The sequence below is a fragment of the Danio rerio genome, chromosome 4, assembly GCF_052040795.2.
Source record: "Danio rerio strain M-AB ecotype USA chromosome 4, GRCz13ab, whole genome shotgun sequence".
NCBI lineage: Eukaryota > Metazoa > Chordata > Actinopteri > Cypriniformes > Danionidae > Danio > Danio rerio.
Genome location: NC_141024.2, coordinates 53849862 through 53875752, shown reverse-complemented (window position 1 = coordinate 53875752; position 25891 = coordinate 53849862). Strand labels below are relative to the sequence as shown.

The window sequence follows — 25891 nt, the reverse complement described above, 5'->3', positions numbered from 1 at the left end:
TGTCTTGAACCACTGTGCTCAGGGGAAAGCGCGAACGCAGTCCCCCACTACCAGAAATTATGCAGTCGAGATTCCCACATTTGGGGAATTCACAGTGGTCAGCTTGGCCAGAGTGCAATGGCCAAGCCTCGCCCTGGGTGAACAACCTTCTTGATCATGGTATCTCCCCTGCCAGGTAAGTATGAGTTGCCGGGCGGCGCAAATGGCAGCCGCCGTTTTCTATCGGCCGTACTCCAGGGCGGTGATGCCCAGCCACCGAGCATGGGGAATGGGCCAGCAACCCCTGTCTCCTGACGGCTATATGGGGCGTCTGCAGACATGGATCCAGGCAGTTTTACGACCAAGGCAGTTTTACGCCCCACAGCGTTACGCCCCTGTTGTTCCTAATGCATTCAGTAGGGGGGGATGAAAGATACATGACCACATAATACATTTGAAGTCAACGCTCTCAGATTATTAAATGTCCTGTTAATAAGTATATATAATTTTAATTAGATTACGCTAAATATGAACGCTAGATTAATGTATCATAAAGTGAGTTATAAACTCACTATAAAATATGCAGAATTGATACACTCACTAAATAATTCCAGATTTGCAAAAGCTCTATTGCAAATTAATTTAGATTCATTTAATAAAAAATAAAAATTTAAAACACATGTTGTTGGATACTGTAATGGTTAATTGTAGCCTAGCTATACGTTTTCATATAGAGATATGCATCTGTTGTATTGTTTATAGATAAATTTGCATTTTGAAAATACCAAAATGATAACCAAACAATACAGTGTAATATGGAGTAATGATGTGCTTTGATAAGAATGCAGAGGTATTGTTACAATAAATATGATGAAAAAAATAAGGGATAAACAATATGACTGCATGTGCAATGCAAACTTCATTAGTAATATATAAAATGTACTGTATAGCTAGGCTATATGAACAAAAATGAGTAGACCATTTATAATTGTGAGTTTCTATATGCATTTATGGATATATCATAGTTTAATTGTTTAAACTAGAACAGGATTGTATTATATTGATTGTAATTGAAAGCAATGCAATTTTAAAATTTAAAATAAAATCAATTAAATTTTCAGATCTGTTTAGATTTATTTCAACATTTAAGAAAGTCAAATTTGGAGGAATAATGTAGTGTAGTTGAAGTGTAGATTTGGCTGACAACCCAGACCATGCAAGTGTATTGTCTAATCTATAAGAAAATATATATCTTTAAATAATTATTAAATATATAATAATTACTCCCTTGCTGAGATAAAAAAGGTAAAATAAAATTAGCTTACATAACACACTTTCTTATGTAGGTTAATGTTATTTTACTCTTTTGTTGATGTAGAACATGTAGCTGGCCTGCACATAGTTAGCTAAAATTGAGTCAAACTAACACATGCTGTTATACTACACCAATTTGTTTGTGTTGACATATACTCATATCGACCTTAATCTAATAAAAAAAAGGTTTAAGTTTCATGTTTGCTAATGTTTTAAACACGTATTTAACATAGATACCTCTTCATGGTGTCGCGTTTGGTTGGGTGTGATAAAGTTCTGGAGGCTTAAAATAATACTGTACTGCCTCCTTCTACTGGACACAACAGGAACAACAGGGGCGTAAAACTGCCTGGGCCGTAAAACTGCTTGGGCCGTAGATCTGTCTGGATCCAAGTCTGCAGCCTCCCCCTACTCCCTGACGGCGCTGTACTTGCAGCAGACGTGCCTGTGCTTGCAAACCACTCGCTAGTAACTGTGGCAACGCATGAAGAGTTTGAGCTTCCTCCAGATGCTTGCTTTGTGTTTTGTCATCAGTTGGGGCTGCCAACACATGGATTCCACTGGACGCACTCGATCTGGGGATAACAGACCCTCTATGGGGGGAGGGGATCCTCCTGTTCTTTCTTTCTTTTCCTCTATCTGTTTTCTTTCTCCACAGATGCCGTTTTTCTCTGCTTAGTTTCTGATTTGGTCTATTTGGACATGTCGACCTCCTGCTTTGCTGCGGTTCGGACCGCCTTTGCCTAGAGCTCCGTGCTTTGCACTCTCGCCTTGTATATTTCGTGTCCTGTTTTCTTACGTCAGCCTATCAGCACAGTGCTCAAACGACATAGCTTGAAGAGCACGACGGGATCTACAAACGTTCCGCAAAAGAACTTCACTGACGAAAGCGGAAGCGCTAACGGAACAACCTCCCACTGCAGGCACCTTACATTCCTGAGACGGGAAACCACCGACGGCTGGCTGCGAAATTGCCTCTGGTTCAGATTGGTTTAGAACCGTCCCTCTGCCCAAAACGCCACAGACGTCTGCAAAAGACTGCAGTTCTTGAAACAAAGTTACCTCTGATCTGAGCAGAAGCGTTCGCTTACTTAATGGCAGATAAAATGATGACCATTCACACGGTCTGCATTCGTTCCGTCAGTAACAGCGGCAGGCCGGCAAATAAAATCCTGACATTCCACAGGGCACACTCGCTTGGCGGACAAATGCCACCGGGGGCTCTCTTTGCGTGTTCCTTCACCTGGTCAAACCGCTTTGAGGGGGGACCTTTCGAGTAGTTTTCGGCGTCTGAACAGACTCTTCTAGCGACGGGTGGGCAGGCCTTCCACAGGCGCGGAGAAGCCCCTGTCTGCAGCCCGCAGATCTGGGCGGGGATGAATGTGGGGCAAGGCTGCATATTCAGCCACGCCCACCTGTAATTTCATTGGTTAGTGGAAACGCAATAGAGTGAATGCCCACTACGTGGTGTCAGTAAACAGGAAATGCATGTACAATTTCTTAAATATTGTTTTTATTGTTAATAAACACAAAAATGCACAAAAGTGGACATTCTTGATGAGTGTTTTATATGTTAATTATGTTAACAGTTATGTGAATTTCATAATGTCAATACTTTCAATACTGCACTGCTTTGAGTTTTATTAAGAGCAGGGATAAGCTATTATTTATTAAGGGAAGTATATGTTTGTAACCTTTTTACTTATTAAATCAGATTATTTCATCATATAATGGATTTATTTTTACTTTGACGCTGCTATGAATATAAACATATATTATCTGTTATATGTAAATGTTCCAGCATGAGTAAAATTTTTTATTAATTTTTTTCATATTACATGGTGTGTCATCTATGGATGCAATCAATTTCATTATTTATTATTTACTGATCCATTAAAGTTTTGTTCAGTTTCTCCATTTGAATGAAGACAGTGCTCTGCTGCCACCTACTGGGTGGTTTTAATATCTGTTCTACAATTTAATTAATAAGTTATTAATAATTTCATAATCTAATACTACTGAATTACAATGCAGTCTTCTTGGTTTTATTTTTGTATTATTTGTAAATACAGGGTAAATACTTCAATACCACGTTCTAATAACCCTTCTGGATCCATTTCTGCACTGTAGATCTTTAAAAATATTTTTTATAATGATTTTGTTTGGTTATTAAGAGTCACGTACAACATTGTTATTCTATTTCATTTAATTAGAATATTAAATACACTTAATATTATATTAATAGTGTGGCACAAACGGCCAGTTTTATTTATTACTTATCTATCAGGACACAAATTAATGAAAATAAATTTGACATTAATAAGTGCAGCACTCGTGTAAACTTCTGATTTTTTTATTTGACAAATCCTGATAAATAAATACCAACTTCATCTTCAGTAAAAACACCAACACAAAGCAATACAGTCAGTTGAAAGTCCCTCTTTCTCGGTTCAAGTAAAAATCTGGCAGATCTGTGTTTTTTAGATGTCAGATGTCTCACCTACAGAACATCTGTGTATGCACATGCACACGTACAAAAGGAAGACTGACAATTTATAGAAAATATTAATAATAATTTAAGATACAGCAGTTTGTGATTATAATCTTTAATAAACATAAAAACAATTATATATTTTTTACAGGGAAATTCCACTACAGCATTAAAGTAACAATCTGCAGTAAAAAGTGCTTGGCATATTCTGTACTCTTTATCATGTGTACACAGACACACACACACATACCCTGCTTCTTGAATTTTGGATTACTGACAATGGCTCGGCGAGGCAGTGGCGCAGTAGGTAGTGCTGTCACCTCACAGCAAGAACATTGCTAGGTCGCTGATTCGAACCTCGGCTCAGTTGGCGTTTCTGTGTGGAGTTTGCATGTTCTCCCTGCCTTTGCATGGGTTTTCTCCAGGTGCTCCGGTTTCCCTCACAGTGCAAAGACATGGACATGCGGTACAGGTGAATTGGGTAGGCTAAATTGTCTATAGTGTATGAGTGTGTGTGTGTGAATGTGTGTGTGGATGTTTCCCAGAGATGGGTTGCGGCTGGAAGGGCATCCGCTGCGTAAAAACCTGCTGGATAAGTTGGCAGTCCATTCCGCTGTTGTGACTCTGGATTAATAAAGGGACAAAACCGACAAGAAAATGAATGAATGACAATGGCTCAGAAGGTCCTGGATGTCAGTGAGAGTTGCAGAAATGTTCCATCACCATTCTGTGTGACAACTCTCAGTAGGATCCACTGCAGGATCTAATCAAAAGATCAATCAAAAGATTGCAGTTCTTGTGGGGTGTGATTGCTGCAAGGCTGTTACCCAGAGCTGGAAGAGTAGCTACACAAAACAGGAAATGCAATGGACAGGAATCAGACCAGGAGCTTCCGTGTGTTAGGCAAGAGATCTACCACTGAACCACTAATGCTTATATGCTTATGCTGCAGGGCTAGTGGGGTGTAATTGATGCAAGGCTGTTACCCAGAGCTGGAAGAGTAGCAGCAAAAAACAGAAATTGCATTGGCCAGGAATCAGACCCGGGTCTCCAGCGTGGCAGGTGAGAATACTACCACTGAACCACCAATGCTGATATGCTTATACAGTTGTCCTAGTGGGGTGTTATTGCTGCAAGGCTGATACCCAGAGCTGGAAGAGTAGCAACACAAAACAGCAGTTGCAGTGGCCGGGAATCGAACCCAGGTCTCCCGCGTGGCAGGCGAGAATTCTACCACTGAACCACCAATGCTGACCCATGTTCTTACCTGCCTTTGTGTTGTGTGACTGCTAAAAGGCCGTCAACCAGAGCTGAAACAGGAGCCACACATGTATTAGCCGGAAATCGACTCAAGGTCTCCAGCGTGGCAGGCGAAATTCTACCACTGAACCCTCAATGCTGATATGCATATACTGCAGCGCTAATGGGGTGTGATTGTTGCAAGGCTGTTACCCAGAGCTGAAAGAGTAGCAACACAAAACAGGGATTGCATTGGCCGGGAATCTGACCCAGGTCTCCCGCGTGGCAGGCAAGAATTCTACCACTGAACCACCGATGCTGACCAATCTCGTTCTTTGCCATTGTGTTGTCTGAGTGCTAAAAGGCCATCAACCAGAGCTGGAAGGATAGCAAAACAATATAGGAATTGAATTAGCTGGGAATGGAACCCAGGTCTCCCACGTATCAGGCGAGCATTTCACAAGTGTACCACCAATGCTGATATGCTTACACTGCAGCCCTAGTAGGGTGTGATTGCTGCAAAGCTGTTACCCAGAGCTGGAAGAGTAGCAACACAAAACAGAAATTGGAATGGACGGGAATCGGACCAGGGTCTTCCGCGTGGTAGGCGAGAAAACTACCACTGAACCACCAACGCTGATATGGTTATTCTGCAGCCCTAGTGGGGTGTGATTGATGCAAGGCTGTTTTTCCAGAGCTGGAAGAGTAGCAACACAAAACCACACTTGCATTGGGCGGGAATCAGACCTTGGTCTCCCGCGTGGCAGGCGAGAATTCTACCACAGAACCAACAATGCTGATATGCTTATGCTGGCTCCCTATTGGGGTGTGATTGCTGCAAGGCTGTTACCCAGAGCTGAAGAGGAATTTCCTTGGAATTTCCTTGGCCAGGAATCGGACAAGGGTCTCCTGCGTGGCAGGCGAGAATTCTACCACTGAACCACCAATGCTGTCCCATGTTGATAGTTGTCTTTGTGTTGTGTGAGTGCTAAAAGGCTGCCACCCAGAGCTGAAAAAGGAGCCACAAAAAATGCACTTGTTTGAGCCGGGAATCGACTCTAGGTCTGCTGTGTGATAGGCGAGAACTCTACCACTGAACCACCAATTCTGACATGCTTTACCTGCAGCCCTAGTGGGGTGTGATTGATGCAAGGCTGTAACCCAGAGCTGGAAGAGTAGTAATACAAAACAGGAAATGCATTGGCCAGGAATCGGACCAGGGTCTTCTGTGTGGCAGGCAAGAAATCTACCACTGAACCACCAATGCTGATAAGCTTTTACTGCAGCCCTAGTGGGGTGTGATTGCTGCAAGGCTGATAACCAGAGCTGGAAGAGTAGCAACACAAAACATGAATTGCATTGACCGGGAATCGGACCCGGGTCTCCCGCGAGTATTCTACCACTGAACCACCAATGCTGATATGCTTATGCTACAGCCCTAGTGGGGTGTGATTGCTGCAAGGCTGTTACCCAGAGCTGGAAGAGTAGCAACACAAAATAGGAAAAGCATTGGCTGGGAATTGGACCCGGGTCTCGCGCGTGGAAGGCAAGGTTTCTACCACTGAACCACCAATGCTGACCCAAGTTCTTCCTTGCCTTTGTGTTTTGTGAGTGCTAAACGGCCGTCAACCAGAGCTGAAAAAGGAGCCACACAAAACTGCATTACTATTAGCCAGGAATCGACTCAAGGTCTCCCGCGTGGCAGGTGAGATTTCTACCCCTGAACTAGCAATGCTGATATGCATATACAGCAGCCCTAGTGGGTTGTGATTGCTGCAAGGCAGTTACCCAGAGCTGGAAGAGTAGCAACACAAAATAGGAACTGGAATGGACGGGAATCTGACCAGGGTCTTTCACGGTGGAGGCGAGAAATCTACCACTGAACCACCATTGCTGATATGCTTATTCTTCAGCCCTAGTGGGGTGTGATTGATGCAAGGCTGTTACCCAAAGCTGGAAGAGTAGCAACACAAAACCGCACTTGCATTGGCCGGGAATCGGACCTGGGTCTTCTGTGTGGCAGGCAAGAAATTTACCACTGAACCACCAATGCTGATAAGCTTTTACTGCAGCCCTAGTGGGGTGTGATTGCTGCAAGGCTGATAACCAGAGCTGGAAGAGTAGCAACACAAAACATGAATTGCATTGACCGGGAACCGGACCCGGGTCTCCCGCGAGGGAGGTGAGTATTCTACCACTGAACCACCAATGCTGATATGCTTATGCTACAGCCCTAGTGGGGTGTGATTGCTGCAAGGCTGTTACCCAGAGCTGGAAGAGTAGCAACACAAAACAGGAAAAGCATTGGCTGGGAATTGGACCCGGGTCTCGCGCGTGGCAGGCAAGGTTTCTACCACTGAACCACCAATGCTGACCCAAGTTCTTCCTTGCCTTTGTGTTGTGTGAGTGCTAAAAGGCCGTCAACCAGAGCTGAAAAAGGAGCCACACAAAACTGCATTACTATTAGCCAGGAATCGACTCAAGGTCTCCCGCGTGGCAGTTGAGATTTCTACCCCTGAACCAGCAATGCTGATATGCAGATACAGCAGCCCTAGTGGGTTGTGATTGCTGCAAGGCAGTTACCCAGAGCTGGAAGAGTAGCAACACAAAATAGGAATTGGAATGGACAGGAATATGACCAGGGTCTTTCACGGTGGAGGCGAGAAATCTACCACTGAACCACCATTGCTGATATGCTTATTCTTCAGCCCTAGTGGGGTGTGATTGATGCAAGGCTGTTACCCAAAGCTGGAAGAGTAGCAACACAAAACAGCACTTGCATTGGCCGGGAATCGGACCCGGGTCTCCCGCGTGGCAGGCGAGAATTCTACCACTGAACCACCAATGCTGATATGCCTATATTGCAGCCCTAGTGGTGTGTGATTACTGCAAGGCTGTTACCCAGAGCTGGAAGAGTAGCTACACAAAACAGGAATTGTAATGGACGGGAATCCGACCATGGTCTTCTGTATGGCAGGCAAGTAATCTACCACTGAACCAACAATGCTAATATGCTTATACTACAGCCCAAGTGGGGTGTGATTGATGCAAGGCTGTTACCCAGAGCTGGAAGAGTAGCAACACAAAACAGGAATTGCATTGGCCGGGAATCGGCCCCGGGTCTCCCGCGTGGCAGGCGAGAATTCTACCACTGAACCACCAATGCTGATATGGTTTTACTGCAGCCCTAGTGGGGTGTGATTGCTGCAAGGCTGTTACCCAGTGCTGGAAGAGTAACAACCAAAATCAGAAGGTGCATTGGGGGGGAAACGAACCTGGGTCTCCCGCGTGGCAGGCAAGACTTCTACCACTGAACAACCAATGCTGACCCATGTTGTACCTTCCCTTTATGTTGTGTGAGTGCTAAAAGGCCATCAACCAGAGCTTAAACAGGAGCCACTCAAAACCGCACATTTTAGCCGGGAATCGACTCTAGGTCTCCCACGTGGCGGTCGAGCATTCTACCACTGAACCACCAATGCTGATATGCTTGTTCTGCAGCCCTAGGGGGTTGTGATTGCTGCAAGGCTGTTACCCAGAGCTGGAAGAGTAGCAACACAAAACAGGAAAAGCATTGGCCGGGAATCGGACCCGGGTCTCGCGCGTGGCAGGCAAGGTTTCTACCACTGAACCACCAATGCTGACCCAAGTTCTTCCTTGCCTTTGTGTTGTGTGAGTGCTAAAAGGCCGTCAACCAGAGCTGAAAAAGGAGCCACACAAAACTGCATTACTATTAGCCAGGAATCGACTCAAGGTCTCCCGCGTGGCAGGTGAGATTTTTACCCCTGAACCAGCAATGCTGATATGCATATACAGCAGCCCTAGTGGGTTGTGATTGCTGCAAGGCAGTTACCCAGAGCTGGAAGAGTAGCAACACAAAATAGGAATTGGAATGGACGGGAATATGACCAGGGTCTTCACGGTGGAGGCGAGAAATCTACCACTGAACCACCATTGCTGATATGCTTATTCTTCAGCCCTAGTGGGGTGTGATTGATGCAAGGCTGTTACCCAAAGCTGGAAGAGTAGCAACACAAAACAGCACTTGCATTGGCCGGGAATGGGACCCGGGTCTCCCGCGTGGCAGGCGAGAATTCTACCACTGAACCACCAATGCTGATATGCCTATATTGCAGCCCTAGTGGGGTGTGATTACTGCAAGGCTGTTACCCAGAGCTGGAAGAGTAGCTACACAAAACAGGAATTGTAATGGACGGGAATCCGACCATGGTCTTCTGTCTAATAGCGAGAATTCTACCACTGAACCACCAATGCTGATATGCTTATACTACAGCCCTAGTGGGGTGTGATTGATGCAAGGCTGTTACCCAGAGCTGGAAGAGTAGCAACACAAAACAGGAATTGCATTGGCCGGGAATCGGACCCGGGTCTCCCGCGTGGCAGGCGAGAATTCTACCACTGAACCACCAATGCTGATATGGTTTTACTGCAGCCCTAGTGGGGTGTGATTGCTGCAAGGCTTTTTTTTCCAGAGCTGGAAGAGTAGCAACACAAAACCACACTTGCATTGGCCGGGAATCGGACCTGGGTCTCCCGCATGGCAGGCGAGAATTCTACCACTGAACTACCAATGCTGATATGCTTATACTCGATCCCTATTGGGGTGTGATTGCTGCAAGGCTGTTAACCAGAGCTGGAAGAGTAGCAACACAAAACAGGAAATGCATTGGCCGGGAATCGGACCCGGGTCTCCCGTGTGGCAGGCGAGAATTCTTCCACTGAACCACCAATGCTGACCGATGTTGTGTTTTGCCTTTTTGTTGTTCAATTCAATTCAATTCAGCTTTATTTGTATAGCGCTTTTACAATGTAAATTGTGTAAAAGCAGCTTCACATAAATGGTCATAGTAACTGGAACAGTGTGGTTCAGGTTTTAGTGTTTAAGTTCAGTACAGTTTAGCTCAGTTCAGTGTGATTTAATCATTACTGAGAGTTCAAACACTGAAGAGCAAATTTATCGATGCGTAGCTCTACCAATCCTGAACCATGTGAGCCAGTGGCGACAGCGGAGAGGGAAAAAAAACTTCACCTGATGGGAGTGAAGAAAAAAAAACCTTGAGAGAACCAGACTCAGTTGGGCACGACCATTTTAATTTCTCCGTTGGCCAAAAGTCTTGTGCAGAGCTTCATTCGCCGTGGTTTAGGCTGGAAGATGGCCTCAGCGTAGACTCGTCTGTCCCTGGAGCGTCGCTGGAATCAGACTCATGTTCTCCACTCCCCACGACCATCAGCGCAGCAGCAGCTCAGGATATGGCCTGGTCCCGGATATGGAATCCTTGGCATCATCTCGTCGCTGGTCTTGGATCCAATCAGTAACTCCGCATAATCTGAGGACCTCGGGATGAGTATCCCCAGGTGAAAATAGAGAATAAAGAAAATAATTAGCGTAGCTGCTGTTCATAGTGTATATAAACAAGATGCAGAAGCCTGTGTGGAACCCGCTAGGTGATGCATTGAGTGTATGCTTTACTAAACAGATAGGTCTTTAATCTAGTTTTGAACTGGGAGAGTGTGTCTGAGCCTCGGACGTTATCAGGAAGGCTATTCCAGAGTGTAGGAGCCATGAAAGAGAAGGCTCGATCTCCTTTACTTGATTTTGCTATTCTAGGTACTACCAGAAGCCCTGAATTTTGAGATCTTAAAGAGCGAGTTGGTTTGTAGCGAGACAGAAGGTTGGTTAGATAAACAGGAGCTAGATTATTTAGAGCTTTATAGGTGAGAAGTAATATTTTAAATTCAATACGAAACTTAACAGACAGCCAGTGTAAGGAGGATAAAATTGGGGTTATATGATCATATTTTCTAGACCTGGTCAGAACTCTGGCTGCTGCATTTTGTACTAATTGAAGTCTGTTAATAGAGGATGCTGGGCAGCCAGCAAATAGAGCATTACAGTAATCCAGTCTCGAAGTCATAAAAGCATGGACTAGCTTTTCTGCATCTGAGATGGATAGCATATTTCGTAATTTAGCGATATTTCTCAGATGAAAGAAGGCAGTTTTTGTGACATGGGATATATGGTTTTCAAAAGTTAGATTGCTGTCTAATATGACACCCAGATCTTTTATAGTAGAGCTAAAACTAACTTTGTATCCCTCTAATTGTAAATTGAGTTGCGAGATTTGCTGTGTGCAAGATTTAGGCCCAATAAGTAATAATTCTGTTTTGTCGAAGTTTAAGAGAAGAAAATTGTTGGCCATCCAGTCTTTGATGTCTTTGATACACTCAGTTAGTTTAGAAAGTTCAGACGTCTCGTCAGGTTTAGTGGAAATATATAATTGAGTATCATCTGCATAGCAGTGAAAGCTGATCCCATGTCTTCTAATAATGTCTCCCAGAGGTAGCATGTAAATTGTAAACAGTAAAGGGCCTAAAACTGATCCTTGAGGCACCCCATACTTTACTGGGCAGATTTGTGAAGGCTGTCCATTAAGATTTACAAACTGGTAGCGGTCAGTTAAGTATGACTTAAACCATTGTAGAGCCTGTCCCTGGACACCTGTAGACTTTAAGCGATTTATGAGGATATTGTGGTCAATGGTATCAAATGCCGCACTAAGATCGAGTAAAACTAATAGCGAGACGCACCCTCGGTCAGCAGCTAAGAGTAAATCGTTGGTTATTTTCACTAAGGCGGTTTCTGTACTGTGGTGAGCCCTGAAACCTGACTGAAACACTTCAAAAATATTGTTTGTCTGCAGATAAGAGCATAATTGAGTGGAAACAACTTTTTCTAGTATTTTAGACATAAATGGAAGATTAGAAATAGGCCTATAGTTAGATAAGTTGTTGGTGTCTAGTTGCGGTTTCTTAATAATAGGCTTAATAACAGCTAGCTTGTAAGAGTTTCACAAGCCAGCCTCAAAGTTTGTTCTCAAACTTTAAGAATCTAGTTATAATATTTGTTTATAATCAGTGACTGATGAAATGAGCCTTATATTTATTATAAGTGAGTGATTCATTGATGTGTTAGAATAATGCACGGGCATTATTGTAACTATGGTAGTAAATAATAATATAAAGTGTTGTAATGTATAATAACTGCATTAAAATGTTTGTAGTAAAACTTTAAAGAGTGCTTGGTCGGCTAAGTTAATCTTACCAAATAACGTTATACAACATCTATAACAATCATATAATAATCGTGTTGTAGTAATTAATGTTACTGTAATGGTTATTAATTTAAACCAACTTGTTATAAAAATACTTAGTTTGCAATTTTTGTCCGAATTAATCTGCAACGAAATCTGTTATTACAGTACAAATCTTGAATGGTATAAGGGCTGATTGGCCATAGCGTTCATTGTAACTCGGAACATGATTGGCTGCCGTAACCAAGAATAGGGTGAATCTTGGTTCCAGCTCGGGACGTGATTGGCCAGCGTAACCATGAATTAAAAAAAAATCTTGGTTACAACTCGGAACGTGATTGGCCGGTGTAGCCAAGAATAACCACGACTTACAGGTGCCAGTATGCGCCACTGGCCTAGTCTGCACTGTGTGGCATATTTGCTGACATATAACAGAGACTGAAACATTGCTCACACTTGTCTGAGGTGGTCATTTTGACTGCAATCTTGTTTTAGGTTGGCACTTTGTTTTAGAATATTGTCTGCTTTTCGAATGCGTATCTGTGCTGCAGTAGAACGCCTTAGCCTCACAGCAAACATTTTTGTCTACAAGCTGTCACTGCCGTCTTCCCAGGAGAGTGGCTGTACTGGTTTCTTCTGGAAGTCCTGAGGGATGTACAGGACCAAGACATGAGAGCGGTTGGGGCAGCCTTTGAACCCAGGAGAGCACCCCACAGGCTCTGTGCTGGCGGCCCCAGAAACTCGATTCACTCCAGAGTAGAACCGAACAACTCCGGCAGGGGCAAACCGCGACCGCACTGCACTGAGAGCAACGCAAAAAAATCCTGAATGAGCCAGCCAGGAGTCGAACCTAGAATCTTCTGATCCGTAGTCAGACGCGTTATCCATTGCGCCACTAGCCCAGTCCGTGTCAGCAGTGCTCAGTAGCATGCTGATTGGAAAGAGGACACGGCTCGGTGAACATGGAGTTCCTTTAAGACTAGACTTGAGGGCAACCTACAGCCAGACCTTCCCTGGTGGTCTAGTGGTTAGGATTCGGCGCTCTCACCGCCGTGGCCCAGGTTTGATTCCCGGTCAGGGAACTTCCTTTTCACCTCCATGCTGAACTTTGAGCAGTGGTGAACTCACTTGGCGAAGGCAAGAAAGCGGCTCTGAGCGCAAAAGATGTCCTTCAAGCCGGAGTCGAACCAGCGACCTAAGATTGCCATCATCCCACCTACAGTCCTCCGCTCTACCAACTGAGCTATCGAAGGCTTACAGGGAAGTTTTACAACCACATCCTATAAGGTATCTGCAGTCCGACCTCTGGCCAAAAAGGACAGAAGCAAAAGCACTCAAGCCTTCCCATACCGGGAGTCAAACCCGGGCCGCCTGGGTGAAAACCAGGAATCCTGACCGCTAGACCATATGGGAACTGCCACTTTAGAAAGCCAGTCTTGGCACAAACTCCAGTTCATTCTGATCGCTGGCACGTCCCTGCTCCGCTTGCACAATTGCCACTCATACACTTACGCACTCTCTCATACACAGTTTCTTGGTTTTCGTAACCGAGAATCTTCTGATCCGTAGTCATAAGCGCTAACCTTTGTGCCACCGTTACTCTGTTCAGCACCTTGTTAGCACATTGCTTGGAGCAAGGACAAGGCTCTGTCAACCCGGAGTTCCTTCACCACACATTCTGCTTTGTTTTTATGGCAAGAGGTTGTGTGGATGGGATGCTCTTACAGGATTCCTGACAGTCCCTCCATAGAAGACCTGAGATCCAGGGTCGGAGACTCTCTCCTCTCCAAGAGTAGGTTAAAAGCAATGGTTTCTTTTGTGTCTGTGTGTCAGAGCGCTTAGGTGTTGCTGCAGCTCAGAGACCTACAAGTGGAGGAGATTACACTGCAAGTTGGCTGGATGACCTCTAAGTGGAAGGCACTTATGCCGCACGTAGGCTGGGTTTGCGATTGATGTAGCTGTAGTAGACATTCATAAAAATAATAAAAAATATATATAAACTGCTTACCCTGAGGTTGTGTTTAGGGTTGGGGTAGGAGTAAAATTTAATAAAACACAGCAGGTTACCGTGAGGTTGGGCCTAGGGCTGGGGTAGGTGTGATTTTAATAAACTGCGATAGGTTGTATTCTGTGCCATGTACGAGACATTGAATCAATGAAACCCACATGGAGGTTTGTTACTGTGAGGTTGGGTTAAGAGTTGGGGTAGGTTGGGAGGTTGATAAAACACAGCAGGAAACTGTGAGGTTAGGTTAAGGATTGGGGTTGGTTTGACATTCAAACATAACTGGTTGGACGCAGTGTCTTGTACCAGACATTAAATGAATGAAATCTCCAGGAGGTTTTTACAGCCCACTTGGAGCTCAAGTCTCACCCGCTTGGAGCTGACCAGGCCATTTGGAGCAGGCTCCGATTTCTATTTATACCTTTCTCAGTCAGGTAACTTCCTTTTCAGTAGTATGAGCGTCTGCACTGTGTGGCATATTTGCCGACATATAACAGAGACTGAAACATTGCTCACACTTGTCTGAGGTGGTCATTTTGACTGCAATCTTGTTTTAGGTTGGCACTTTGTTTTTGAATATTGTCTGCTTTTCGAATGTGTATCTGTGCTGCAGTAGAATGCCTTAGCCTCACAGCAAACATTTTGGTCTACAAGCTGTCACTGCCGTCTTCCCAGGAGAGTGGCTGTACTGGTTTCTTCTGGAAGTCCTGAGGGATGTACGGGACCAAGACATGAGAGCAGTTGGGGCAGCCTTTGAACCCAGGAGAGCACCCCACAGGCTCTGTGCTGGCAGCCCCAGAAACTTGATCCACTCCAGAGTAGAACCAAACAACTCTGGCAGGGGCAAACTGCAACTGCAGTGCACTGACTGAGAGCAATGCAATAAATCCTGAACGAGCCAGCCAAAAGTCAAATCTAGAATCTTCTGATCTGTTGTCAGACATGTTATCCATTGCGCCACTGGCACACACTGTGCAACGAGTGCTCATTAGCATGCTGTTTGGAAAGAGCACATGGCCCGGTAAACATGGAGTTCCTTCAATTCATGCTGTGCTTTGTTGTCATGGCAAGTTGTGGTGTCGATAGGATGCTTTTACACAGAGCATGTGACAGTCCCTCCGTAGAAGAACTTTGAACCAGGCTCTGAGACTTTCTCTTCTCTAGGAGGAGGTTGCAAACGTTAGAGTTATTTTTGTCAGAGCAGCTGGTGGTCTTGTGGTTAGGACTTAGCGTTCTTACCGCTGTGGCCCGGGTTCAATTCCTGGTCAGGGAGCTTCCTTTTCACCTCCATGGTAAACTTTGAGCAGTGTTGCCGATGATCTCTTCACGAAATCAGCTCTGAATGCAAAAGATGTCCTTCAAGCCGCACTGTAAGACGTAATAAGACACACTCTGGCACAGACATCCAGTCGGCACGCTGGAATACACGCTATTATCTCATGGTTAAGACGCAGCTTCAAAAATTAGTTTCAAACCGGTACAAATTTGCTTGAAATAACGCAAAAACAACCAATTTACACTTTTTAGTGAAATATTTGTGTCCTAATAGTGTTTTTAGCAGTGTGGGACACATATACGACTATCAACAGCTCAAAAAATGTGTTTTGGAGTTTCGTGACCCTTTAAGGTACAAATGGTAGAGAAAATACACACATGAAAATCTTACTTTGTTTTTCTTTTAACTAAGTATATTTTTATATGTTTTGTTGTTTTGTCTCAAATTATTTTATGTAGGACACAAATGCCTCAAATGCAGCTTTAACATCATTGGAATAAATTATATTTTAACATATTCAAATGGAAAAGCTAACATATTAAAAAGGAATAATTATTTACAAGGTTACTTTTATATCTGCATTTTTATAAACTAAAGCAGTTTTGTCCCAAACCTTTGAAAAATAATCCATGTTGTCTTTATATTTTTAGATGCTTCATTTATTACTGATTTTTCTTTATGCTTTCAAAATATGTAACTATGCATTTGAAGTGATATTGTGCTTTTTTGCTACATAGTAGAAGTGAACTAGTTTTGTTTTGTGTTAAAGCCACAATGGCCAAGCATAAAAGTGCTTTACTGGGACCTTATAGGCACATTTTGTGCCTGTACTCAACTTAGTATTAGTGGGACCTTACTATTTTGTTAATTACTAAATGCCCACAGAGCATGCTTATAGGACATACTTCTGACTCAGATAGTATACCTATACTTTGCCCATTGTGGCTATATACACTCCACTTTGTGTGGACTTGCTATGGGCCCAAAGTGAACTTCTGTTTCGAGTGGGCCAGCCCAGTTTGGTCTAGCAACATTGTATATGTTTTTGGTATAGACATGTTTCTTTGGAAATTTGAGCACTAATACTGTACACTCAAGTACATGAAGGTGAGCTTTAGCAAACAGCATAATACATTCAAAACTATTGTATAATAGGCTAAGAGAGACATTAGAAAAGCATATCTTTGTCCGGCGAGTGAGGGAATGGCAGCATAGTGCATCGTCTCCTCCGACGAAGATATTAATAACCCCACTTAAACTTGAGAAAAACCCCTAACTGTTTCAAAATAACCGATAATAGTGGGGCAACAATGGAGACGAAAAAAAAGAGCAGGAAAACCAACACGGAACTTGTGGAAATTGAAGGCAGACAGCAAGTAGGCACCGCTGGAACACATGCGTTAGCACAGCAACACAATGCTAATCGCCAACAGCCTAGTAACCCTGACAACACGTATATCAATCTGGAACGAATACTGGAGGAAATTCAAGACTTTCGGAAGGACAACAACCGCCAGCTGGATGAAATCAAAACCGAATTAAATAAGACTAATCAAAGAATCAGCCACGCAGAGGATCGTATTGAAGAAACTGAAACCCGATTGCAAAACGTGGAGGAAATCATGCAAAAAATCATCAAAATACAATCGCAATTGGAAAACAAACAAATTGACCAAGAAGGCAGATCAAGAAGAGACAATATAAGGATATACAACGTGCCTGAAGATGCAGAGAAAAACTCTATGGTTGATTTCGTAGAACAACTGTTGCGGGACACTTTGGATTTTCCCCCAGACAGGGAGCTGTATGTAGAAAGAGCCTATCGGGCGCTCGTGCCGAAACCCGGAACGAATGCAAAACCTAGATCGATCATAGTAAAATTCCTCAGATACAGAACGAAAGAAGAAGTGATCCGGAAGGCATGGGCGAAAAAAGAAATCCTCATGGGAGAGCAAAAAATATACTTCGATCATGACTATCCTCCCGCGGTTCTCCAGAAAAGGAAGGATTACTCACAGGTGAAAAAAGTACTTAAAGAAAAGAAGATCCGATTCCAAACTCCATATCCAGCAAGACTACGGGTGTACTATGAGGACGGGGTTCACACGTACCATACAGCTGAAGAGGCATACACAGACATGGTGAAAAAAGGGTTCCGGGTGGAAAAAACGCCGCAGACAGAATCGTTGATGGAACAACTCAAACACACGTCGTGGGAAACTGTCTCGCATAAAAAGACAAAAGAGAAAACAAATCAACAAGCGACTGACATCCGAGAGCGTCTACAGGCATATAGAAGATAATTTAAGTCTGTCTACGCCATCTGCAACAAATACTTGAATTGGTACATTTTTATGAACCGCAAAACTTGAGATAATTTCTGCTCTTTTTTTTTTTTTTTTTTCTTTCTCCGTATCATTCAATAATGTTATATTACGTCGGACACGTGAGGTATGTTTACTTTCATCTCATGTAAATACGGTGAACTGGGGGGCCCTGAATACCACCACAGAAAGAAAGGTCTCCCTCCCACGCTAGATATCATCAGACTGTCCCAGGGTTGTTTGTTTGAGACCCCTAACTTGGAAGCTCAATATGTTCATCAGGTTCTTGTAGTGTTCGTTATTGTTTCGTATATTGTTCTCCAGGGTTACTGTCTTCCTTACTCAAGAGATATTGAAATACTAAACCAACATAATTAACGAGACAAAAATAATTTCATTTAATGTTAATGGCCTACTTAATCCAATCAAAAGGAAAAAAATATTGACTAAAATGAAGAAAGAAAATGCCCATATAGTATACTTACAAGAGACACACCTGAATAATTCAGAACATGAAAAACTTAAAAGAATGGGATTTACCCAGATCTATTACTCATCATACCCTACAGGGCACAGGAGAGGGGTTATAATATTGATTTCTCATAAAGTTATTTTTGAAAAAAAATATGAATATGCTGACAAAGAAGGTCATTTTATTCTGGTTAAGGGGATACTAAATGGAACATATGTTACTTTGTTTAATATTTATGCTCCTCCTAATAGTAAAATTAATCTCTTTCAAAATGTATTTCAGACCATAGCCTCTGAAACGCAGGGTATTCTGATCTGTGGGGGTGATCTAAATATACACCTACAACCTGATTTAGACTCCACAAATAAGAAAATAATTTTTCCCAAACCTATTCTTCGGAAAATTAATGCAATGATAAATGATATTGGCATAATTGATATATGGAGAGACTTGTATCCAAATACAAAAGATTATACACATTTTTCTTCTCCGCATAATACTTACTCAAGGATTGATTATTACCTTATGTTTAAAACAGATAGGGCCAGAGTTACGAGTTGTGATATTGGAAGTATAGACATTAGTGATCATGCTCCAGTCTATTTAAAACTACAATTAAATAACAAATACAAAGACACACTATGGAAATTTAACCTAAACCTTCTTAATAATCCATCTTTTAAATAACATCTTAAAAATGAAATTCATACCTATTTAGAAAATAATGATAATGAAGAGGTCACTCCTCCTATACTGTGGGATGCCGCAAAAGCAGTATTAAGAGGGAAAACTATATCATTTGCTTCACGAAACAAGAAACTCCGGCAACAGGAATTAAACAAATTACAGCATCAACTAAAATCATTAGAAAAGGAACACAAGATTAATCAAAACCCAAAAATATTAAAACAAATTAAAAAAGTACAGAATGAAATTAATATGCTATATACTCAAGAGATTGAGAAAAAAATATCATTCTCCAGGCAAAAATATTATGAAAGTGGCCCCAAATTTATGAAAATATTGGCATGGAAATTAAGAAAACAACAAGCAGACCAAACAATATATTGAATCAGAGATCCTGTGACCAATACAATACAAAACAAACAAGAGAATATTCAAACTGTTTTTGAAATGTTTTACAAAAAATTATACTCTAAAATGCCTGAAGATAGAAACAAAGAAATTGACATTTTTCTAGATAAATTGGAACTACCAACACTAACTGATGAACAAAACAAATTATTGACAGCAGAAATAACAGAAACCGAAGTAAAAAAGGCCATTACTAAGCTTAAATGTAACAAATCTCCAGGACCAGATGGATTTACTGGGGAGTGGTATAGGGCATTCCAAAAAGAGATAATACCCATCTTGGCCCGGTCCTTTAATTGGACCCTAAAAAATGCGACTGTTCCACCATCATGGAAAGAAGCAATAATATCTATCATTCCAAAAGAGGACAAAGACAAGTTACAGTGCGGATCATACAGACCTCTATCTGAGTTAAATGTTGATTATAGATTATATACATCAATTATGGCCAGACGAATGGAAGACCTCATGCCCAATCTGATAAACCAAGACCAATCTGGATTCATCCGACAGCGTCAAACTAATGATAATATTAGACGCACTTTACATGTTATGAACCATATCAGGAGAAATAAGATAACAGCAATGATTTTAAGTTTAGACGCTGAAAAAGCTTTCGATTCTGTCAGCTGGACATATCTTTACAAAGTCTTACACAAATTTGGCTTCCACGAAACTATAATCAAAAGTATACAAGCACTTTATGATACACCAACTGCAAAAATAAAGATCAACGGCCACCTCTCAAATTCATTCACATTGGAAAGAGGCACCAGACAGGGATGCCCGTGGTCCCCTCAATTGTTTGCACTTTATTTGGAACCCCTAGTACAAAGCATAAGACAGAATAAAACAATTCAAGGTATCAATATTAAAGGAGTGGAACACAAGATTGCCTGCTACGCAGATGATGTATTGATTTATTTAAGAAATCCAACCACTTCACTACCCTATCTCATGGAACAACTCCAAAACTCTGGCCCTATCTCTGGATATAAATTAAACATAGAAAAAACTTAAATAATTACTTATAATTATAATCCCCCTACAAATATTAAAAATGTATACTCATTAAAATGGCATACAAAATCTTTCAAATATTTAGGTATCCATCTAACAAAAAACACAGAAAAAATCCAAAAAATGAACTTCGACCCTATAACTGCTAAAACTAGAGAAGATTTGACCAGATGGAACCTAATCCCCTTTTTTAGCTTTAGTTCGAGGATCGAAACAATTAAGATGAACATTGTACCAAAATTTTTATATTTATTTCAGTGTCTACCTGTAGAAATACCGGAGAAACAATTTATAGAATGGGATAAAATGCTTTCGCGCTTCATTTGGCAGGGAAAAAAGCCGAGAGTACGCTTTAAAACACTGCAGCTGCCGAAAGATAAAGGAGGATGGGCTCTCCCCTCTCTAAAAGACTATTATATAGCAGCACAAATCAGGACTATAGTAAACTGGTGTGACCCACACTATCATGCCCCATGGAAAGATATAGAAAACCTAACATTTAGAAATACGCCTGTTCAAGCCATATTAATAGATGAAAAATTACAAAAATATACAGAACAAATAGAAGACCCATGGACAAAACTTACTTTAAATGTCTGGACATCAGTGATGAAAGAATTTAACCTGCTAAAATACTGTACAGTTCTAAAATGGATCGCTTATGATTCTGATTTCACACCAAACAGATTGGATAACAGATTCAAATTATGGGCAAACAAGGGAATCACTTCCTTCAGTACCATCATTAAAAAGGGAGAAATTTTAAGCTTTCAACAATTAAAGGACAATTTTCTACTTGAAAATCAAGATTTTTATAGGTACCTCCAAGTGCGAAACTATTATGATCAGAAAATAAAAGGAAAACTTGTAAAAAGTAGTAACAAGTTGTAATTGTATTTTATATAAAATATTACATTTTAACCATATTATAGTAAATTATATTATACTGTATATACTGTATACATGCATATACACACCCACATCAAACATTCTAGTATCATGTAAGAGGCAAATAACAAAATAAAACAAATATGTTAAGCACAAGTCTTTATACTCAAAACCTAATGCATTACATAACAGTCTCTTTTTCTGCTCAGTACAACACTACATACTCCATCCCATTTTGCACTATTTTATTTTTTATTCTTTTTTTTTTGCACATAATCCAATTGCACTAGGCACTTTTTGCATAATAAGCACAATAAAAAACAAAAAAAACAAAAAACACTGTACACTGTTTACATCTGTCCCATTACTCAAATCAGGTTTACATATTGTTTACTTTCATAGATATTTATATACTTACATTTTACAATCAATCTTTAGTCACTTTTGTGTATATATGTGTATTTATGTGTATGTTGTGTATGATGTGTATGTTGTGTGTATGAATTCACTGTGGACGGCAAAGTAAGAATCTCATTGTACAGGGAGACGTGTTTCCTTACTGTGCACATGACAATAAACAGTTGAATTTAATTGAATTTCTATCTGATTTATTCATTTACATCCTACAACATCTAGAGTAACGCGTTCAGAGTAAGAGCAACTGTGAGGAAGAAGCCATCCTTCACAAGATGATAGGTCCACACTGAGCATCTCATCCACAGGGTGAAGCAACAAGCTGGACAGTCATTATCTCTTTCTATTACAGAGAGCATCAACCAGATTTACACAATGGCTTACCTTCTGCCCATCAGTAAAAGCTTAAGCTAAAGATTAAAGAGTAGATGATGAAGCTAAATTTCCTCATGTAAAAAATTATATAAACACAAACTGAATATAATTTCTATGTTGTGGTCTGCACTGCAGGAATATAAAGTTGTCGATATAATAGACATTAATTTTCAATGCATTAATATAAACATGTAAACATAAATAACAGAACAATTTGAGTGAACATTTGCTCTGCACTAATGTAAATATATAAATCACTTTAGATACTTGCACTAATTGCAGAATTATGTGATGTACCACCTCCGCCGTCAAGCAAAAATCAGGCAGGCAACTTCTGTCAGACCCCCAGTGATGCTCAATAATGCAAAATGCATTTGTTTAAAGTAGCAAAAATGTAACAAATGGGATACCCTCTTAAACTAATTTTCAACAAGGAAAACCCCAAACTATCTAAATATAAGTAATTTGACTTTTGCACTGCAGCATAAATATAAATAATTTTTTTTGACACCTGTAAATTTGACAATTTTAAACAAAAAAAGTTGTGTGAGTGTTTGTTCAAATCTGCAGTCATCTTGACAGGTAAAAGTAAAAAAGAAAAAAAAAAGGTCAGCTTCCCCTGAAACAATTTGATGTTATTGTAGATGAGCTGGATCATCATGTCATCCCGAGTATAAATAACCTTTCACTCAAACTATGCAGCTTATCTGACTTCATTATCGACCTGAAATGCTGATCTTCCGTCACTCCACTCTTATAGGACAGTGAGAAATAACCCATAGTTAGTAACGTTTATACTAATGGATATTGACGACACAATGTACACATACATGTAAATAGATAGACAGGCAGATGGATAGAAATGATACAGGTAATTAAAACAACATAAAAATCAATATGAACTATGAGGAAAAAAAAGATATGGCTAGCATTTAATTGCTTTTCTTATATATAGCATAATAATACTCACCCTCAAAATGATCGATGCAACTCGAAATGTAGAATTTTAACCCCTTCTTTGCTGTTTGGTGTGACAGCACTGTGTCTCACGATTCCATTATTGTCCTTCATGGTAATGCAAGGAAACTTTTATAAACAACGAGTGTAATCTATCATCATCACTTGCGCCATCCGCTTACAGTGATCGCGGTGCTGTACCAGAAGTTGACATGAGGGCTAATCGCAAACGCGGAAGAGATCTTGCATAGAGTCCATTAAAACTGTGTCAGTCGAGGGGGCGCTGCCGAGCGTGATGGAGTAAACACATGTTTTCAGCGCTCCTATATAATCTTAAAAATTTTTTTATTAACAGCTGTTTAATGTCTGGGAATGAACAGTATTTGTTCTTGCAAACGAACAGAAGACCTCGTTGATTAAATACAGTCAAGGATGGCAGCGAATCTCCATAAATACAAGTATTCTGGCCCTACCACCGTAAGGCCCGAAGCCTCGGGGCAGAGTAGTTCCAGTGAGCCTGGATCTCCTTCTGGACGGCCTGACGATACAAATACTGTCTTCGAGAAGATAAAGGCGGACATTCTCTGCTCCTTAAGAGTGGACAAATAATCTGTAATAACGAAAAAATTGAAGAACGCATTGAAAGAGGATTTTGATGCACTTAAATCTGAACTACAGGCTATGAGACCCGAAATCTTGATTAATGCCAAAGCTGTGCGTTCTGAAATTGACCAAATAAAAGAGAACATTAAGCATGTCGAGGGAGTACTCTCAACTTGGTCAGACAAGATGGTCACTCTCCAGGCAACTGTAACTAAACTCACAAGACACGTCGACGACTTAAAAGAAAAATGTGAAGATATGGAAGGGCGCATAAGAAGGCGGAAATATGCGCGTTACTGTAATCTCCGAGCTCCCGGGATCAAAACTACAGCAGTATTCAAACTGCTAAAAAAAAGTGCTTCAAATGGACAGAGATGTCAAAATTGACCACTCACATCATAGCCTTGTTCCAAAAAGGCCAGGGGACAAGCCTCGTACCATAACCGCAAAGTTACATTACAATGGAGATGCCGTGGAGATCTTACAAAAAGCCAGAGAACGCACACTGCTCATTCACAACATTAATCAAATCACCATCTTTCAGGATTACGCCGCCAATGTTGCAGGGGCAAGAGCAGTCTTCACTGATGTCAGGAGAGCTCTTTGGAGGCGACAGGACGTGCAATATGGACAGCTTTTTCCGGCAAGGTTCCGAATTTCACACAATGGAATAGAAAAGTGGTTTCAGATTGCGTCCGAGGCAATGGATTATGTGAAAAAGAAAATCATCTCTGACAATCAATCTAATAGTTGACACTTATTCTACCTGAAGATTACAACACTTAACGATGAGTATCCTGCCTTCAAACTTATTAGGTGATAATCCACTCTCGACTCCTTACGTTGGATTTGACTGATCATTACAATTGATTTCCCTGAGGTATTTGTTTTCTTCCATGGAATAAACGGATTAGCTAACTTTATACAGCAGTTTTTATGCTTGGAAAAACAAGTCTCTGTTTATGAAGCTGTTAATTTTGAGTTTCAAAAATTATGGTTCTGTAGGAGTCTGAAACACTGCATACGCCAAATAACACGCAGACCAGATAAAACTTGTTATTTGCAAGTTTGTTCTCCGGAATTAATAACAAAAGAAAAAAAATAGAGTGGGACAGTTGAGCTGATGCTGTTAACACAGTTAAGTTTAAACATAGCACTGAGTGGGTTAAAAAAGAGATAGTGTGATTTATAGGTTTAAAATTTTGCAGCGTCTTTAACAGTGTGAGAGGCGTAGCTTGTAAAACGCATGGTAAAATGTTTTGACACATTCGAGCAAGAACTCAGTTCGAATCCAGCCTATGATGAACTCACCCCCCCCCCCCCCCAATGTTCCAATGTCTTTTTATTTCATTCTATTTTTTTCTTTTATTACTTAATTTTATTTACTTAAATATTTATTGTTTCTTTAACTTAGTAAATATCCATAAAGATCTTGAGCGTAGATTTATATTGCTAAATGGCTCTATGGATAACATTGAACTATCACTCATGAATATATATGCTCCAAAGGAGGATAGACCGGCTTTTATTAAAAAAAGTTTTCAACACAATTATACAGCATAGCTCAAGAATATTAGTAATTAGAGGAGACTTCAATTGTACTATGTCACAACATCTAGATAGACAACCCATATCCAATACCCCATGCTCGTGAATGAGTATAATCTCAATCTTCAGAATTTACGTATGAAGTATGGCGAAGCAATTTTCCAAATCACAAAGACTTCACATTCTATTAACATAGCCATCAGTCTTACTTCAGAATAGATTATTTTTTTACTTCCAGAGATGAGCTGCACAGAACAACTAGTATGAAGATATTACAGATGGCCACGTCGGACCATTCACCAATAGAAATATTATGGGACTTGGGTAATAAGCATACTTCCAAACAATGGAGACCTAACACTTCGCTCCTCAACGATAATGAATTCATTTCATTTATCACAAGTGAACTTAAATTAAATTAAGTATAAATGACACCTCAGACGTATCTGCACTAATTGTATGGGACTGCGCAAAAGCATATATTAGAGGTAGGATGCACGTGAAGTTGCTGAAGTAAAGGATCAAACTTTGACGCATCACTTGCTTTTGTTCATATCTCGGACAGTTCTACCTATTATAATTTATTAAAATATTATGACAGCAGAACATGGGTTGCTCTATACATATTTTTATTATGGCAAGAATAAAAGCAAAAAAAAGGTACACATGTTTAAAAAAAGGTAATACATGTTTCTTTAAATTTAGCCCGCTCCACAATTTACACATTACTGTCTGGCTAGTTTCTCTCCTATTCTTATGCTAAAAGGCAATAATGGTCC

General features: G+C 41.0%; 1 protein-coding gene and 5 non-coding genes across 6 annotated transcripts in view; all 6 read right to left on the bottom strand.

Moving 5' to 3' along the window:
- LOC101883803 (PWWP domain-containing DNA repair factor 3A-like) overlaps window positions 1–25891 on the bottom strand; it is a 69688-nt gene that overhangs the window by 26206 nt on the left and 17591 nt on the right. The window lies entirely within an intron of this gene.
- LOC137494456 (U1 spliceosomal RNA) lies at window positions 20–183 on the bottom strand. The gene has a single exon (XR_015486676.1). It is a non-coding gene; the product is annotated as a U1 spliceosomal RNA (small nuclear RNA).
- Window positions 7801–7871, bottom strand: trnag-gcc (transfer RNA glycine (anticodon GCC)). Its single transcript has one exon. It is a non-coding gene; the product is annotated as a tRNA-Gly (tRNA).
- On the bottom strand, window positions 9387–9457 carry trnag-gcc (transfer RNA glycine (anticodon GCC)). The gene has a single exon. It is a non-coding gene; the product is annotated as a tRNA-Gly (tRNA).
- trnar-acg (transfer RNA arginine (anticodon ACG)) lies at window positions 12965–13037 on the bottom strand. The gene has a single exon. It is a non-coding gene; the product is annotated as a tRNA-Arg (tRNA).
- On the bottom strand, window positions 13477–13548 carry trnae-uuc (transfer RNA glutamic acid (anticodon UUC)). Its single transcript has one exon. It is a non-coding gene; the product is annotated as a tRNA-Glu (tRNA).